This window comes from Pelodiscus sinensis, chromosome 1, assembly GCF_049634645.1.
Source record: "Pelodiscus sinensis isolate JC-2024 chromosome 1, ASM4963464v1, whole genome shotgun sequence".
Lineage (NCBI taxonomy): Eukaryota > Metazoa > Chordata > Testudines > Trionychidae > Pelodiscus > Pelodiscus sinensis.
The window spans coordinates 240,946,214-240,963,888 of NC_134711.1; the positions used below are offsets into that span (position 1 = coordinate 240,946,214).

Here is a 17,675-nt window from a genome sequence, read left to right on the forward strand (position 1 = left end):
TCCTGCTTCTCTTGCCACATGCTGTGCTCCAGAAGCAGCCAGCAGCAGGTTCGCAGACAATGGGAGTGGTAGAGCTAGTGCTCAGGGAGGAACAGTGCATGAAGCCCTGTTTGCTCTTTTGCCATTGCCCCTTACCATCACCTGAAAGCTGGGCCTGCTGCTGGCCACATCTAGGGTGCTGTGGAGTCTGCAGTGCCGAGACAGGCATGTAGCTTGCCTTAGCACCCCTACTGATCACTCTGCAGCAATGAGACCCAGTGCCTGACATTCTGCAACCCAGAATTGGTCTGCAACCCATAGTTTGAAAACCACTGCTCTAGATCAGGCCCTCCGAAGAAAAAATATTTCTCGAACAAACATCACATGAAAAGATGAATGTTTAGAAAAGAATCATTTGGAGGTGACATGGCTAAAAAGTGAACGGGTTTTCTACCAATTTGAAATGAATACAATTTTTCAGCAACTTGAGGGCTTGAAAAAAATACTTTATAGTCGGACACTTGAGGAGCTCAATCTGTTTAGCTCATCACAAAAAAAAGAAAAAACGAAAAAGAGGTCTGATTATAATGTATAAATATCTTTATCAGGAGAAAATGCCCATCCCTTCAAGGAGTACAGAACCAGGCTCCCCCACATATCTGGGGGTGGGGGCTACAATTCCTCCCTGCCCTGTTGAAACCAACCAAATTCAAATTAGAAATGAGACACTAATATTTAAGAGGGAGGTTGATTAATTATTGGAACCGGTTATCAAGGGAAGTGACAAGTTTTCCATCTCTTGGGATGTGTCTAGACTACACCTCTCTGTCGACAGAGAGATATGGATTAGGCACGTCTAAATTGCTAATGAAGCAGGGATTTAAATATCCCATGCTTCATTAGTATAAACATGGCCGCTGCTTTTTTTTCGAAACGGAGCTTTTAAAAAAAAAAGGCAGTCTAGACGCGGATCTGTTGAAAATAAAGCCTTTTTGGATAGATGCTGTAAACCTCAAAAAAGCAGCACCCATGTTTATGCTAATGAAGTGCAGGATATTTAAATCCTTGCTTCATTAGTAATGTTGACGTGCTTGATTTGCATACCTCTGTTGACAGAGGGATGCACTCTAGACGTAGCCCTGGTGTCTTCAAATCAAAACTGGTACTTTCTGGTGCACACAAGTTATTAGACTCAATATAGGTGTAACTTGATGAAGTACATAGTGTGTGATTCTCAGTCAGAGTTGATGATCTATTGGTCTCTTCTGCCTTAAATTCCAGAAAAGTATTAAACTATAGCCTCTGTCACTCACTGTTTGGAGCTCAGAGCCCTTTTCTAGTCCATAAAATGATCTCTTAACTATGAGGGAGAAGATGGTATTTTGCTAGAGGCATTGGACCAAGGAAGTTTGTAGGGAGAGGGGAGGCAGAGAAGAGTCTTAGGTAATCTATGGTCATTCCTTGGATCTGCCTCAGACTCCAAGTTAACCTTTCTCTGCCTTGGTTCCCCATCTGTGAAATAGGTATAAATGCACAAGGGTGTGAGGATAACTACATTGTGGACTGTGAGGTGCTGTATAAATACATCATCATCATTTCTCAGCTGAAAAATAAATATTAATTAATTTTGAATTTTCTGTACTTATTTTCAAATGATTCTCAGTCTATGAAGTTTTTATTTATGGATAAGCAAACGAAATTAGCTTTATTTTACGTGTTATAGCACCTGTAAAAACCCTTCTCTGTCAAAATCTAAAAGGGATAACAGATCACTAGCACATCAAATGTATCCTATTGTGAATGCAGTATAGTTGTAGCCATGTTGTTCCAAGATATTAGAGAGACAAGGTAGGTGAGGCAATATCTTTTACTGGACTAACTTTTATTGCTAAGAAAGCTGGTCTCTCTCACTGTTGGTTCAATAAAAGATAGTGCCTCAGTTCCCCCCTCCCCACCATCACCCTTGCCTCTCCTATTGTGAACTACAGGTTATATTATTGTCTAATACATATTATAGCGAGTTTGGTATCCTCTAAAGGTGAGTTTTTTAATTTCCTTGTGGATAGCAGAAAATCATGTCTTTCTTTGTCACACTCGCTATAGAATAGCTGATAATACTGCACAAATCTTGCATTAATAGAACAGGCTTATATAAAGATGTAATGTAATTTACTTGGAAACATCAAGACCTATCCAGAGTTTCCCTCTGTGGAGATGTAACTGGGGAGCCTCTGTTGTCACAGGGGTAATTCCCTGTATACAGGAACATTTCCCCCCCGTAACTGCAGAAGCCTGAGTTCAGTCTTATGCAGACACATATACTTGACCCACCTGATTACCATACCATATAGCCATCAGGCTTGGGAGAATGAAGTTGAGCACGTTTAGTGCTCTCCTAACTTCAGGGTAAGGGTATTTAGTTAGCCAGCCAAGGGGAAAAACACTTGTAAAGGGCTTTGTGTCCTAATGAGAGCAACACTTTGAAGGCCCCAAAAGATAGCTATCCGCCACACAAATTTAAGGAATCTCCTAGATCAAAATTTCCCATCACGGAAAGGATAATTAGGAGATGAGAGTCCTCTTAAGCTGGAGTTACCCAGCCTGATACTGTTCCTGGGGAAACAGGCTAGACCGTTGGTAGTAGGGTCAGTCTCTTAATCCCCAACTACCTTTCCTCCACCCCAACTTGCCCCCATTGATGGATCTGAATGGGAGAACTCCCAGTTCCCTAACTATATGTTTGTTTTGTCAGTAGGGTTTAGCTCTCTAACCCCAAACACTCAGCTCAACAATTCCCAAACACAAAGAATGAGTAATGTGTTTTGTTCTTTGCAAAGCTATCTCTGCAAAACAAAAGACAGAACTATGTAGCACTTTAAAGACTAACAAGATGGTTTATTATGTGATGAGCTTTCGTGGGCCAGACCCACTTCCTCAGATCAATTTATGGAAGAAAATTGGTATATATGGTTGTCATTATCTCACAGACACTATCCTTCCCCCCTCACCCCCACTCTGTTCTAAAATTTGATTTGTCAATTTCACATGTGTTCATTTTTTTGATTGTATCACTTTGGTATATATGGTTGTACCAAAGTGATACAATCAAAAAAATGAATGCATGTGACAAATCAAATTTTAGAAGAGTGGGGGTGAGGGGGGAATGTTAGTGTCTGTGAGGTAATGACATGAGGGGTGATAATAGGGGAAGTTTCTGTGAGGTAATGACATTAGGGGTGATAACTGGGGAAGCTATCTTCGTAATGGGTGAGATAATTAGAGTTTTTGTTTAGACCCATACATAAAGTGTCAAATTTAAGCATGAATGACAATTCTGAAGCTTCTCATTGAAGTCTGGAGTTAAAGTCTCTTTGAAGCAAAATGCATGTTTTAAGGTCATTGAGGGACTGGTCAGTCTGGCTGAAATGGCAAACAACAGCTTTCTCTCTGTGAGAGAGTCTTATGTATGTTTTGTGTGCATTGATTCTTTGGCAAAGTGTCTGAGAAGTTTTTCCAATGTACATAGCAGATGGTCCACAGAGCCATGTAGTCTAGACATACCCTTACTGTGCAGCTGGCCACAGAGTGCTTTGGGAAGGGTTTGCAATACTGCATGGGGAAGACAGCATCATATGATGCAGGTTTCCCAATCCCATTGTTCCATGGTCATTCTACTACATTGACAGCTGTTTTTCAGCAGAAGTTGGGGAAAGAGGTAGAGTGTGAAAGGGAGTGTGTCTCTGTGTGAGGGGCAGACTGTGTGTTTTGGGAGATGTCAGCATGCTGTCTTGTAAGTTCAGACAATGACAGAAAACAACCCCTCCTCAGGCATGGGGACGGAAATCCCAATGTCTCAGGCTCTCTCCCTGGCTCTTTGTATGGGAATCTCTCTCTCTCTCTCTATCACATTGACACTGTGTTCACAGCACAAGCATTCCATCTGACTGATGTGCTCTGTGTCCCAAAGCAAATCTGTACAATATGCAGGCTGTCCAAAACAGAGCTGTGAAAGGGGATATGCACACACCTGCAGGGCAGACAGATCAGTTCCAAATAGAGCAGAGGGGACTTGAAGGATTATGGGCCATTTCTGGAGGCCAGTCACAACACTGCAAACAATTCAAGCATCCCCAGTGCTGTATCCAGAGTGAAGCAAGCTCTTCAAGGTGGTTTATCTAGCACTCAGAAGCCACAGAGTTAGTGTGCATTAAACACCTTCCTAGTGTGGACACCTACGGAGTCACAACACTGGGAGCTGATTTACTGCACAGTCACTTGCCAGTGCAGACTTGGCTAATCATGGTTGCTCCTCACACTCACAGTAAGCCATCATTTGAACAAACATCACAGAATTGATTTCAAGGGCACCACTTGCAGAGTCAGGTCAACAGGAAAAAGAATGGCAGAATCTTGGCCCTTACACTGGAACAGGAAGAACACACAAAATGGATGACATGGAGTACAAAAAGAAAAAAAAAAGGAACCCCAATTCCAGTATTAAATGAATTGATTAGACTTTCCTGAGCTATGTGCACAAACATTTAAAAGTCTTTACAAAAGGACAATTCTTTGTGTCATTTTCTCCACCACTTCCTTTTCTTTTTATAGCTAAGAAAGTTGTCAGTTTTCTCTGTTACAGAAACACATGATATTAGTACAGTCCCTCATGGTTTCCACCACAAAAAGCTTGATTCAAAGCAACTTTCTCTCTCTTGATCATTTTCTTATTGTTATTTAAATAAGAAAATGCCAGAATGTCATGCAATTGCTGCCTGGTAGCTAAGTTAAGTGATGTATTTTTAAATAACCAAACAGTTGGTGGGGGGGAGAGGGGGGGAGAGAAGCAAAGCTGCCTGTCTAAATCTTCATGCTGCAGTTTCATTCTTCTCTTTTGGTTTATTATATTAACATGGCATTGTTCTAATGGGTTTATTCAAAAGATAAATCCTTTCAGAAAAACAATCTAAATGTTTCCTATGTTTACATGTAATTTAATTAATCATCATAATACAAGAATAGCAGGTACCTCTAAATTACTGAATTCCACTGATCCGTTTCTAGACCAAACTCTCTCCCATAGCTGGCACTGATCTGGACACCCAAGTGAATGAGGACAGATGTAGGGATGGGTTTTAAGCAGCAGACAGCAACTTCAGTAAAATTCAATATTCACTATCTCCCCCAAACCAAGCATTTAGATGGATCCAATGTGGGATTGAAAGGGCATCAATCGTATATCCCCTAACTGAGGAATTAAAAGGGCATCGATAATATTCCCCATAACCTTTGACAGCTTACTCCAGATTGCTCTTCTGAATGTTTTCTCTTCCTCCCCACCCCTCCCGTCGCCCCCCTCTACCCCCTCTCCTACCCCCCCCCCCCCGTGTAAAGGACAGATGTTACTAAAGACTCCGGTCTGCAAGAGCTACAGGTCTCCTTTTCCTCCAGAGACTTGGGATCAATCAGCAAAATTCCATGTCTTGTATTTTCTGGTAGCTGGCCCTATAGCCTTTTATCCACACTGTAGGTACTAGGGATGTTAAATATTGGTTAATTGAATAGTGTGAACCAGTCCCACTCCCACTCTATATCAGAGGCACCAGCATGGGGTGGCAGGTGAGAGCTGGTCTGCGAGGAAAAAAACAGCTCCCCTCACAGACCGGCTGCCTGTTGCCTCATGCTGCTGCCTCTGATACAGAGACAGCAGCATAGGATGGCAGAAGCCCCTGTCCGGGGGTGGGATCTGAGCTTCTGGACCCAGCATGAGTCAGAACTGAACCCTAAGAGATAGAGAATAATACTTCATGCAGATGTGGTCATTTTATCTCAAAAAAGATGTCTTGGAATTTGAAAAAGTTCTGAAAAGGGGAACAAAAAGGATTAGGGGTTTGGAACGACTGTCATATGAGACGAGATTAATAAAATTGGGACTTTTCATCTTAGAAAAGAGGAGACTAACAGGGGATATGACAGAGGTTTATAAAATCATGACCAATACGGAGAAAGTAAATAAGGAAAAGTTATTTACTTGTTCCCATAACACAGGAACTAGGAGTTATCAAATGCAATCAATAGGTAGCAGATTTAAAACAAACAAAAGGACGTATTTCTTCATACAACACACAGTTAATCTGTGGAACTTCTTTCCAGAAGATGATGTGAAGAACAGGACTTTAACGAGATGGATTAGAAATAACTAGATAAATTCATGGAGGGATAGGTCCATCGGTGGCTATTAGGATTGTTTGACAGAAGCTGGAAATGGGTGACAGGGAAGGGATCATTTGATGATTACCTGTTATGGTCATTCCCTCTAGGGCACCTGGCAATGGATTTTTGGTCTGATCCTGTAGGGCCATTTTTATGTTCTTATGGTCTTAGGTTTAGCTGACAGCAGCTGCCAAACTCACCTTGCAAGCATCTCCAACCAAAACCAGTCTTCTTTTTAGCCATGAGGGCACAAACAACCCTATGTCTATATGAATCCTAATTCTTAAACTGACTCCCAAGCATGTGCCAAACTATTAGCACCAAGGAGAATAGTCAAGGGAGTAGGTAGTTAAATGGTTGTGGAAAGAAATAGATTGTTGGGTTGTATCTCTCTGGCTGACCAATGGTAATAGGGTACTCAGGGAGGATTTAACCCTGTATAGGCCCACTTTATCCTAAAGCTGACTGGTAGCTTTGAGATCTAATGAAGTTTTCTATTTGTTAAAGCAGTGTACGGTAGTAGATTAAATCATGAGACATGCTGTAAATCCCTTTTTTTTAGATTGTTTCTTTCACTACCATATTCTTCACAACAAGCTATTTTGATGTTAGATATGAGCAAGTTGTAAAACTTTTCAGTGTGCACTCAGATCTCTGTTTGTTTGTTTGTTTGTTAGTTTGTTTAGCAGGAAGAGCAGGATGGGATTTGTAATGGAAAACCTATAATGCATCAGCTGGCATTTCTCAGTGACCATTCTACTGTGAAGAGAATCTCTGTGCTAGATTTTTCCCTTAAAAGGAAATGCATAGAAAAGATATTTGGAAAAATAAAGATGTAATGTAGACTTTGCAAATATAACTCCCAATATGAAACAGGAGGGAACTCTGGTGAATAATAACTAATAATAATAATAACAATAAAACCACTGGGTTCTGATGTTACTCATGCAAGGATGTTAAAAGAGTTAGCTATCTAATTTTTGAAAACATATGGAAAACTGGGCAGAAAATGTAAATGTAGTATGCCAAATTCCCAGAAAAGGAAAGAATAATGATTTTGCCAATTACTTTCTGGTAAATCTAACATCAATTCTTAATTATATTGATTGAATAAATATTAAAATATATTTTAAATAAAGATCTTGAGGACAATAGATGTATGAGAAAAAACATCATGTATTTTAAAAAGAACAAATCATACCAAACAAACCTGACTGCTTTGTTATTATTTTTTGTTTGTTTTTGATAGAATTACAAAAAATATTAGCTGAAGCAAATACAAGTGATGAAATATATTTTGTTCTGAGATCGTTTCATGAAAACTTAAAGAAATACTTAATTTGTTTCAGAAGTACAACATACATACATGAATTGCAATCTGCCTAACAGACTGGAAACAAAGAGTAATAACAAATGACAGGGTAGTAAATCTTTGAAGGGAGATACCTTTAGTGGTGGTGCTAAGTTTCTAATATATTAGTTGTTAGCTTGGACTGGTGCTGAACAGCACAGGATTAAAAAGAAAGACCTTTGAGAAGTTATACTTAAGGGCGGAACATAAAATTAGACTGTTTGGAAAAATTGAAGTCTATTTTATTTGTGTTAACATGACACACAGATATTCAATGGGAGGAAGATATCTGAAAATCAGTAATGCTGAAAGAGATAATTAGGCAAATTGATAAGATTTTAATATGCTGTTTTGTTTTACCATTATGTTGATGGTTTTTCATATTTCTTAATATCACAAGAAACTTATTTTAGGGCAGCTGAAATGCCTGATTTACCAACTTCAGAAGTCAAAACTTTAATTTTTTTAAACTACAAAAGAGGGAGGGGAATGTCTCACGTCACAGCATTTCAGGAGAGTAATTATTGAGTATGGCATACATGGAGGAATAACTGGGATAACAACATGAAATTAAGAAAAAAATTAAGACTACTGTCAGAATGTCATCTATGGCCCCTGTCTTGTAATGACCTTCACATGGATCCATTCCTAAACCCATACTAAGCTAAGGCACTTATAAAATTAACTAGACTGAAATAAACTTAAAAAACAACAGTCTGGTAGCACTTTAAGGACTAACAAAACATGCAGATGGTATCATATGCTTTCGTGGGCACGACCCACTTCTAGTCTTCTATGGGGAACAGTTGCTTAGGACATTTCATCTAAACAGGATAAAAAGTAAAAACTATAGGAAATAATTACATAATAAAATAATTAAGCATTGATGTGGAGGCGGTTGTAGAATCATGGCCTATTAGGCCTTTTTCATCTTTAATTTTTATAATTTTATATTAGGCTTTACCATCAGCAACCATCGTGAAACATTTGAATTTCAATCTCTGGAGAGAAGAAATAACTAAGAAGTGTGTCTTAATCCTAGAGCATCTATTCATGAACTCCATGTAATTAAGCAAGGGTTCCCTCATCTCAGACAATGTGGCAGCAGAATAATAAATGGAAATCTAAATTATATTTCAGCTCCTGGGATTAGTCAGTTCATCTATGCAAATAACAATGAATTCACAACATCTGCTAAAAATTTGCATTACAATACTTTCACGTTCTTTTACTTAAAGCTGACATTCCCAATTCATCTTGATAATGCAACATAAATTATTATATTTATTAATGAAATTGACAAAATTGGTGCATTAAATCAGAAATGTTTTAGCATAAAACATACATGCAGTTGGGGGAAGGGAAGTAAATCAATTATTTCTTCTTTTACAAAATCTGGTTTTAAATCAGATTTTTGGTACTGTTACTTATTATAATAAGTTTTTTTCATTTTAAAAAATAAATCTGTTTAATACAAAAAAATGTTAAGGCCTATGCTTATTATAATCTCTTAAAGCAAAAAGTATGCTAAATGAACAAGCCTCTATCGAAACCTGAGTTAAGGCTGCTGGGGTACATAAAGAAAGAATCAGAGGAAAAAACTTAACTAATTTTTTAGATCAAGCTTTACAAATATGGCTTTATCAAACTGTCCTGTGCTACTGGGTACAAGAGACTGGCAAAGTCATTATAGGCATTGGAACCCAGCTGTGGAGTGCAGGAGACACAGTCACATGCATCTCATCGGGATCATTCATTCAGCCCATCTGGGTGGTTTCATACTTGTATTTGATAACTTCTCCTTAGCTGAGCTCTGATTGGCTCATTTCTCAAATTATGAGTCTCCAGCCACCATTCTGTCTCCAGCCACCATATACACTTATTTTCCATCTTATGGAAGAACACTAATATGCCCAGTAACTACCATCTCTTGGTTCTGGATGGTTCTCGGCACTTCATGTAAATGGCCTGATCTATCTTCTAGCATGTGAACTCAGATAGCAATACAAACAGAAGATCTTAACTGCTTCTCTCTATCTCTAATCAGATAAAATATTGTAGTGTGAAAGGAGGTGGATTAGGAGCAGACATCTCAGATTGTTCTTTTTTTTCTCTGAGGATAGGACTGGGGATGGGGAATCATGTAACAAGGGAGGAGTAGCAGAGCATGAACCAGAGAAGAGCAAGATTCCTGTCAAAACAGAACCTTGTAGAAAGAAGGGACAACACTGTTCAGCTTCCAGTGTTGATTTTAGCACCTGAGAACTGACTTAAATATGAGTTGTGGCCCAATCAGGAGCAGTGGAGTTTGAAACATGATGACTCACCAACCCCAACAAATTCATGTTCAGAGACCTGCAGAGCCTAATATTCCCCAGGATGTAGGATGCAATTCAATGGTTGACTGTTTTGAGCTATTTATTAAGAACTGGACTATTTTGTTGACAATTTGTGACAAAATAGACGGGGCTCTCACAGCCAAAGTGGTCAACACTAGACTAATGAGGAACATAGAAGATATGCTGAATAACCTGAAATCTATTTACAGAGTCTTGGATCAAGGGCATTAAGATGGCTGCTGAACTGCTGATGCTGTTGAAATTTTGAAAGAACTTCAAGAGAAACTAAAGAAAGAAATACCTGACAACAAAGTTAAATTGCAGGCAATAAAGAAGTGGCTGCATCAAGCACTTACTCTACCTCATTTTTTTGCCAATATTCTCAATCCAACGTACTAGGATAGATGCCTAACTGCATCTAATAATCGCTTGTCAATTATGTCTATCATAAAAATGTTTAGAGGTGGAGGTGAAGTAGTATATACTCGCTGATGATACTTTAAAGAAACTTAGACCACTAAATTGGTGAAAGTCACTAGCTAAGGACCTGGAAACAGAGTTTGTTGCAGTGCTAAACTAAATTTTTTGACAGTTATAGCCTCTCCTGCAGGCACATGAAATATATTTTCTTCTTTTGGTCTAATTCATTTGAATTAAAAAAATCAATTGGAAGTTGGAAAAGCAGGAAACTTGCCATTCTCTTTCAGTTTATGAATAAAAATGAAAAAAATGTTTGATGGGCAGTCTAAATAACTTAGGAGACTGTCTCATTTTTCAAGAGACTTAAGCAAGTGCTTTCATTCAGACGTATTTGAAAATTTGTGAGGCTCACCTGCAATAATCAATTAATTCCCTGATTAAAATTAATCCCTCCATTTAATAAGTCAGTTGTAAATGTGAGATACATTTTGGAGTTCATGTGTCTAGGGCATTTAAAGTGGTTTTTTTAATGAAAATAATTTTGATATTCTTCTTTGTGTGTTTAATTTAATTTATTACCATCTGAATGCCGCTTGACACAAATCATGAATAAGTTAATTATCTAGTAAATAAACAATAGCATGCACCATTTGCTAACATGCTAAAATGTGCAATTAATAATAATATGAAAATATTAATTGCTTGAAAAAATGATATAGTGTACCCCCCAAGGTAGTAAAAAAATGTACCAAATCTAGGGTAAAGACTCTATTTAGTTGTAAATCAACATGTTTTAATGGTTATAACACCTGTAGGTGTTATCTTTCTTTAGAAAATAACTGAAGTACAAAGGGAAAATCTGATTAATATACACACTTTAAATCTAGCTTTCCTACCTGGAAATTTAAACATGATTTTAATCTCTTTGATTTAAATCAATCCATCCTGAAACTAGCCCTATTACATAAAACATCACTTATAGCCCTATAAACACTGAGATTTAATAACAAATCGACGTATCCTTTCTTTAGCTAACCCCCCGCCACTTGTGCAAGCATAGCCCATGCACGTAGGAGAGATATTAGTGAAGAAGCAGCAGAATGCCGCATTGCTAGAAGAACGAGGTCTTGATCTGACGTAACATTATGTCATCCTGTACATTTCCCCATCTACTATAGGCCTTGTACAGCCTCACCCCAGCTAGGAGCAGCACATCAGAGTAAGCACTGCCTAGCCAATTTTGCAGGCTCAGAAAGGCTCATCTTAGAACTGTGTGGCTGCGTCTAGACTGTCATGATTTTGCAGAAATACTTTTAACTGAAAAGTTTTTCTGTTAAAAGTATTTCCGCAAAAGTGCGTCTAGATTGGTACGGATGCTTTTGCGCAAAAAGTGCTTTTGCGCAAAAGCATCCGTGCCCAGTATAGACGCGCTTTTGCGCAAGAAAGCCCCAATAGCCATTTTAGCCATCGTGCTTTCTTGTGCAAAAAATTAAGGTGTCTGTCTACACTGGCCCTCTTGTGCAAGTATTCTTGCGCAAGAGGGCTTATCCCTGAGCGGGAGCGTCAAAGTATTTACGCAAGAAGCACTGAATTCTTACATTAGAACGTCAGTGTTCTTGCACAAATTCAAGCAGCCAGTGTAGACAGCTGGCAAGTTTTTGCACAAAAGCAGCTGCTTTTGCGCAAAATCTTGCCAGTTTAGATGCACCCAGTGTGTATGAAAAGCAGAAAGCAAAAGCACTGAGAGAGGAAAGGAGGACTTGATCTTGACAGAAAATATTGCTTCTTGGGATTGAGTATTATATTCAGTCTGGTCTGAGTTCCTCTTTTTTCTCTGTTTTTTGTTGTTGTTGTTGCTCTTCTCTGTACAGCCCCTCTTGCACTAACTGGTTCCTATCTCAGCCTCAGTGCTGCAGGGCTAATTTAAAATCCCTTCTGAGGCTCTGAGGGCAAAGAAGGCTCTTCTTGAAGCCCATCTATAGCTCTCTCAGGAGAGGAGGATGGGTTCTCTTTGTGTACTTCAATAACATCTACACTGCAGGCTTCTTGCGCAAGAAGCTTTTTGTGGAAGAGATTTTCCGCAAAAACTTCTTGTGCAAGAGCGCATCCACACTGCAAAAGTGCATTGGAAAAACTCTGATTGTCATTAATGGAATGGCCACCAGGGCACCTGTGCGTCTTTCACAAAACCCCATTTCTTCTCCACACACACCTTTTTGTGCAAGAGCTCTTGTGCAAAAAGGCTTATTCCTCATAGAAAGAGGAATAACTATTGAACAAAAAACCCTCTCTTCTTCTGATTTACTGTAAATTTACTTGCGCAAAAACGTGCTTGCAGTGTGGGTGCTCTACAAATTTCTGTGCAAAACCGGCCGTTTTTGTGCAAAAACTCTGTAGTGTAGACATAGCCTGTAAGATGGGTTTGTAAGGATGGTTGAATGTCCCTTCTATTTGCTGGCCTACAGGGTGGACTTATGACATTATTGTTTGCCCCAGTCATTCACCTCATCTGCCAACAGAGAGTTGGCTGGAGGGTGAGAAAACAGGAACTCCAAGTCCTTGGTGGGAACATAATACTATTTATCAGCTCTCTTATTTGTAGGTGTTACTGGAGGCAGAATTTCTCAAATGGTTTCTGCAGACTCCAGCAGAGTCTCATTGATAGGAACGGCAATTCTAGAGGATTTCACAGAATGACCAGTAGTTTATGTTGAGATTCTTTAACCTCTTCAAGAGATATTCTTAAAGAGTCTTCCACCCACTTAAGGAGGTCTTGAAACTACTAAAATCATTAGCCGTAGATGGAGGAGGAGGCATTACCACCTCATCTGGTGAGGAGGAAAAGATTGTTTTTTGAAGGGTAACTATTTTGGACTATCTTCCTAATCCCTGAATATTCCCTCCTGTTGTTGAAGGGCAGAGACTTAAATCTGCCTATCTGTTCAATGGGGCAGTGTCAGAGCCCTGGAGAACTGCCCCGGATCCCAATTTGGCCACTGATGACTGTGAACAGGACAGGATGGCATCCAGATTTGCTTCCACTATGCCAGATAAGTTCCCAGGCATATTCCACGTCTCTTCTGCATGGGTACATAGAAGAATCCTGGACAGATATTGATAATACTGAAGGTAGGTCTTCATCATTGTTCTCTTTTTGTCTCTGATGAGGGAGCTCCAACCAAAAGAGGAGGTGATGGTACCAGGAGTGGGTAAGTGTCCAAAGACTGAGTAGTTCTCATAACTGAGAAACACTTAGGCTATGTCTAGACTACACTGAAATTTCAAAAGAGAATATGCGGAGCTTTTGAAAGTGAAAGTAGTTGGGATGCAGGTTTTTTTGGCAAGCCTCCCCTTTTTTGAAAAGCCATGTAAACCTCATTTTTTGAGGAAGAGCGGCTTTTTGAAAAAAGAGGGGTTGCTGAAAAACTGTGTCCTGATGACTTTGCTTTGCTTTTGAAAATGAGAGCAGAAGAAGATATCCTCTTTTGAAACTTTGGTGCAGTATAGACAAGCCCTTAGTACCTGCAATCAATGGAGATCCTGTGTGATAGAGTGTGTATACCCTGTACTGTAGCAGGGGGGATTAAGACCCTGTGAGCTGAGGAAGTCCCATTCCTTCACCTAGACTGGGCATGCTCCAAATGCTTGGGCTGTATAAAATTCAACAGAGCATCTCAGTCTGGGCTGGCCAGCAAAAGGAGAAGGATCTCCAGCTGGAGCTCCTGAGCTACAGCAAGCAGTGACTCAGACAGTAGGAAATGGAGTCCCAGGAGATGGTGGAGAAGGGTGGACCTGGGTCCCCCTATCAGGGTGCTTTCCTCAACCCTACTGATTCTGGCCCTTAGCCCACATTGCCTTGAACCAAGGACTGTATACTGACTCTAGCCATTTAACAGAATTGTCCTGAACCAAGGGCTATATATAGACTCCGGCTATTAGGACGTGCTCCCCTAAGCCAAGGACTGTCTAAAGACTCTGGCTGGTAGAACATGCTGCCCTGCACTAGGGGGTCGCTAATGGACTTTTGGTGCTACCTCAAGATAGGGGCTAGTAAATTACTTTTGGCCAGTGGGCTATACTGCCCTGTGTGCAGGGCTGCTAATGGACTCTGGGTCACCCTGAGACAAGGGAAGATTTGTGGACTACAGAGACAGCCAGCTACTTTGTGGCCAAGCAGGCAGCATTCCACTCCGGAATATACTCACACCTGTGATGGGCAGTCACCAATAAGTCCTTTAGGCACATCAGAAGTCTTACAGTTTTGAGTGGAGTTGAGTCACTCATGGCCCATATGCTTGTCCCTGCAGGGCAGTACTAAGGATTTTGAGTGCTTCACAGACAGCACTGACACAGATGAAGGCTGAGTCTTACACAGTACGGAAGAACTTAGTGGGATACCAGGAAAATGGTTAAGTCCAACAGTATTGATCTTTTATGTCTCCTTTGACCATCTTTTCTAGATAGCACTTTTTTGTGCTATGCTTGCTCTCAGAAGAGCTATGGGATTTTCATGACTTGCTGGTACCATAGGAGCCTTTTGCCTCTATAGAGACTCAAGGATGAACCCTCTGAGGCTATTGACCTGCTTTGAGAGTGAGGTCTTTTTTAGATGATTTTTTTTAAGAGAGTAATTAGAGTGCCTCTTCTTAGGATCTTTAGAGGAAGTCTGAGTATTCCAGATTTCTAGGATAACATTGCACCAACGTTGAAGGGGTTCTAGAGAACCTTGGAGATGTATATTTGGGGAATTCTTCTGAACTGACTCCATCATTAACCATTATAGCTTGATTTCCCAGTTCCAAAGGGCTTTTGGAGTTGTGAAGAAATAGAAGTAGAGATTTCTTAAGTTTGGCAACCCAAAAGATAATGGAGCAAATAGTAATCCATAAGTTTCTGAGCCGTAGAAGATAGTATAATAAATAACAGTCAACATGGACTTGTTAAGAACAGGTCATGTCAAATCAACCTAATATCCTTCCATGACGGGGTAAAAAAAGCCTTGTGGCTGGAGGGCAGCAATAGATGTGATTTACCTTGACTTTAGTAAGGTGTTTGATACCCTTTCACATGATCTTGTCATAAAGTAAGGAAATATAGCCTTGACTAACCTAGAAGGTGTGTGCTCGACTGCTTGGAAAACCATACTAAGAGTTATCAATGACTCACATAAGGCTTTAAGAGCATATGGAGAGGGTCCTGGAGTGATTTGCCTTGGATCTGGATCTATTCAATATCTTCATAAATGATTTTGATAATGGCATACAGAGAACAACTATAAAAAAGCCTGTGGACAATACCAAGCTCTGCAATTTGCGTACCTTTTTCCTATAGTTTTTTCAGTAGAGGCTTTTCTGAAGTTTGGCACGTCTACACTGGGCCAAATTTTGGGAAAGCCTCCTCTTTCAGAAGAGTCCTTCTTCTTTGTGGGAGGAGGAAGACAGGACTTCTGAAAAAGTGTGTCTGCTCTTCTGCAAAAAAAAAAAAAAAAGCGGAAGAACAGATGTTTTCACTGGGGGTGTGTCTAGACTACATGCCTCCTTCGACGGAGGCATGTAGATTAGCCAGATCGGAAGAGGGAAATGAAGCCACGATTAAAATAATCGCGGCTTCATTTAAATTTAAATGGCTGCCCCGATCTGCCGATCAGCTGTTTGTCGGCAGATCGGGGCAGTCTGGACGCGACGCGCCGACAAAGAAGCCTTTCTTCATCGGCACAGGTAAGCCTCGTGAAACCAGGTTTACCTGTGCCGATGAAGAAAGGCTTCTTTGTCGGCGCATCGCGTCCAGACTGCCCCGATCTGCCGACAAACAGCTGATCGGCAGATCGGGGCAGCCATTTAAATTTAAATGAAGCCGCGATTATTTTAATCGCGGCTTCATTTCCCTCTTCCGATCTGGCTAATCTACATGCCTCCGTCGAAGGAGGCATGTAGTCTAGACACACCCTGGCTGTGGCAGAGTTTTTCCGGGATGCCTCTGGTAATCCCAGAAAAACCCCATAGTGTAGACATAGCCTTAGAGTGGCTGTGGAATCTCTGTCATTGGAGGTTTTTGGGAACAGATGAGACAAACATCCCTCAAGGATAGTCTAGATAATACATAGTCCTGCCTAAGTGCAGGATTGGGCTAGTTGACCTATCAAAGTCCTTTCCAGTTCTACATATTTATGATTTCTATTATTTGTATGCTTGGTGTTCTTTCTATAGACTTGAATCTCTTTTTTTTCTCTGTGAGCAAAGTGCATGTTTTATTGAAAATTCCTTTGCAGAATCTGTTACTTGCCTAGGCTATCATGGAGTTCCCATGAAGGAGAACTGTAAACCATAAATTCTACAGACTCAGTGGAGTGGTCTAATCATGCAGTCACTAGTTTCAGGGCCCAGACACTTGGACAGTGGGGTTCCTACTGCCCAAAGGACTGTCAGACACTGGGTCTGGGCCTGGAATGTGTGAGTAGAGGCCTAGGGACAGACACATTGAACCTAAACTTTGACCAGTCCCAGAAAGTCAAGAATACATGGGACTCAAAATTTGGGCACAGTACAACAACCTGAAAAAGCCCATAAATGGGAGCTCATCTAGGGTTGTATTAGGTGACAGTACTGCCACAAAAAACTGTACTTGAAGCAGGGGAATTCCTTTTCTTTGTTAGTTTCTAAACCAACTTGCAAAATGTCATTTTAGAAAATAATCTGAGAAAGATGTGGCCATACTAAACTTGTTTTAAACAATGAATGAAGAAATAGGAGCACGTTACTACCTGAACATATTTTAACAGCTCTATCCTTCTGCCTCAATAAGCCAGAAACATAAAGTTGGCTCATTATTTGGATAGATCCTTGAACATTATCACTAGTTTGAAAAATGTATAATCCAAATGGCTTTTACAGGTTTTCAGTGGGCACCAAGCAATGTAAATGACATGAAGCTCAGCCAGCTTCCATTTCACTAATTGATACAGAGAGTTCAGGGCCTAGATTCATATGCCTGAGCTCTTTTAGTGCCTCCAAGCTTTTTGGCTCTATTCCTGTACTAGTGGTTCTTGGATATCATGAATGTTCTGCAGTTGCATATGACACTGGTGACTGTCCTGATGACAGTCTCGCTGGATATCATCTGTCTGTAGATTGTATGGTACATTGTCAAGGTTAATACAGAAATTAGAAAGTACAATGGCTTGGTAGGGCTATGTGAACAGTCTTTTTTTCCCCTTCTATTGTTTTTTGTTTTCTTTGCAGAAGAAAAATACACTAGTTCAAAGATTATAGCTTTCTCCTGTATATCAGATTTTGCTTACAAATAAGGTACTTCAGATGTCTGTATGATATTGATTCTGTATTCAAAGCGCAGGCACAAAATGGGAGGCTAGGATTTCA

At 40.1% G+C, this 17,675-nt stretch overlaps 1 protein-coding gene across 5 annotated transcripts in view; it reads right to left on the reverse strand.

Moving 5' to 3' along the window:
- MYO16 (myosin XVI) overlaps window positions 1-17,675 on the reverse strand; it is a 517,195-nt gene that overhangs the window by 80,436 nt on the left and 419,084 nt on the right. The window lies entirely within an intron of this gene.